Source organism: Grammomys surdaster, unplaced genomic scaffold (genome assembly GCF_004785775.1).
Source record: "Grammomys surdaster isolate TR1022 unplaced genomic scaffold, NIH_TR_1.0 137, whole genome shotgun sequence".
NCBI classification, from domain to species: domain Eukaryota; kingdom Metazoa; phylum Chordata; class Mammalia; order Rodentia; family Muridae; genus Grammomys; species Grammomys surdaster.
In genome coordinates this window covers 6,068,374-6,070,486 of record NW_021604595.1, presented here as the reverse complement: position 1 = coordinate 6,070,486, position 2,113 = coordinate 6,068,374, and the positions used below count along the sequence as shown (strand labels likewise).

General features: G+C 43.4%; 1 pseudogene across 1 annotated transcript; it reads left to right on the top strand.

The window, feature by feature from the left end:
• Positions 1-1,046: 1,046 nt before the first annotated feature.
• Positions 1,047-1,624, top strand: LOC114617664 (annotated as a pseudogene). The gene has a single exon (XR_003710835.1). The product of XR_003710835.1 is annotated as a 60S ribosomal protein L24 pseudogene (transcript).
• Positions 1,625-2,113: the final 489 nt, after the last annotated feature.

Below are 2,113 nucleotides of genomic sequence, written 5' to 3'. Positions count from 1 at the left end.
TTTTACAACTGAGGGAATGAGATTAACAGGTTGCCTCTTCTTTCTTTGGGCCATTGTCTCTGAAGAGTCCATCAATGCTCACCTCCAAGAAGCCCACGTGTTCTCTCAAGAGTCTAGGCTCTCCCCTCTGTTGAGGTTCTCCACTAAGATCATGGAGGACTAAAATCACTAACAAAGTCTTTATCAGGAAAAACTAGCCCATCATTCAGGTATAATCATATCCACCCATGTCTGAAACACCAAAGAAACATAAGTATCCCAAGGGTGCCAGACAGACCTGAGACCCTTCTCCTTTATCACCAAGATTAAACCCCTGACCTTGTACACCAGGCATTATATAGAGAGATGTGAGATAGAAATATTTCATAGGGTGTAGTAGACACCCATGGCTGGGTAGCTGTGTAACAAATCATCCAACATTCCGTGGCTTAAAACAGGGATACATAGTTATTTCTTCTTAGAGTTTCTCTGAGTCAGAGATTTTGGAGTCACAATGACAGCTGCCTGGAGGCTTCGCAGCACTGGAAGATCCACCTTGAAGGCACTTGCTTTCTAAGCCTGTGCTGACTGTTGACAAGAAACTTCCATTTTTTGAGCTGCTGAGTATCTTTGTGAAGTGTCAGCTGTCTTCCTCCAGGGAAAGTGATGCCAAGAAGCAAGGTGAAAGCAAAAAGCTTAAAGTGTCTCAGTCTCAGAAGTTCCACATGATGACTCTTGTCACATACTACAATCAGCAGAGACAACCTTGATGCAAAATACAAGGACATTAATTCGGGAAGGCAAGGCTCATTGTGAGCCATCTTGAAGGCTAGTTACCACAGCGAGGAGTTAACTTTTGAACTGGCTGAAAATCACTAGTAATGTTACCGATTTAACCAGAAAAGACTGCCAAACTCCTGGATACATTTGAGGTGCATGTAAAGAGGTAGTTACACCTTTAGGGGAAAACATCCCGTTTTTCCTGATTCATTTGTGATGATGGAGCTTTGGGAAGCAAAGTTGATAACATTTGTTTCAAAACAAAACAAAAAAACAAAAAGCTCCCATGATTCTTTCTTTCTCTTCGCCATCTTTCCCCCAGCAGGCCGACATCTATCACCATGAAGGTCGAGCTGTGCAGTTTCAGCGGGTACAAGATCTACCCGGGACACGGGCGGCGCTACGCCAGGACCGACGGGAAGGTTTTCCAGTTTCTTAATGCAAAATGTGAGTCCGCATTCCTTTCCAAAAGGAATCCTCGGCAGATAAACTGGACTGTCCTCTACAGAAGAAAACACAAGAAAGGACAGTCGGAAGAAATTCAAAAGAAAAGGACCCGCCGTGCAGTCAAATTCCAGCGAGCCATCACGGGTGCATCTCTTGCTGATATAATGGCCAAGAGGAATCAGAAACCAGAAGTTCGGAAAGCTCAGCGAGAGCAGGCTGTACGGGCTGCCAAGGAAGCAAAAAAGGCTAAGCAGGCATCAAAGAAGACAGCAATGGCTGCTGCCAAGGCCCCCACAAAAGCAGCACCTAAACAAAAGATTGTGAAGCCTGTGAAGGTCTCTGCTCCCAGAGTTGGTGGGAAACGCTAATTTGGTAGATCAGAGTTGGAAATAAAGATCTGTCTTTAACTCTAAAAAAACAAAAAAAAAAAAAAAGAAAAAGAAAAAGCAAAAACAACACATTGTGTCTTCCTAGGGATGAACTGAGACCATTTAAGCACCTGATTATTTCTAATTAAGTTCTACGAAATGATAAGCAAGTACTGAATCCCTCATGACCTCTACTGGTTTGGTTTCAAGACCTCAGACGCTACTCTAATCCATAAATGTTCAGGTCGCTCAAAGAAAATGTCACAATATTTGCATAGAATCTATCTACTTCCTTCAGCATGTTTTAAAGATTTTTATATTCAAGTGTGTGTGTATGTATGTGTGTGTGTGGGGGTGTGTGTGTGTGTGTGTGGCGTGTGTGTGCCTATAGGGGTAGAAGAGGCCATTAGATCCTTACCTAATACAAGCACTAAGAACTGAACTCTGGTCTTCTGCAAGAACAGTCTGAGCTCTTAACTGCTGAGCCATCTCTCCAGCTCCCCTCCCACATGGTACAACCGTTATCTGGATTACTTGGA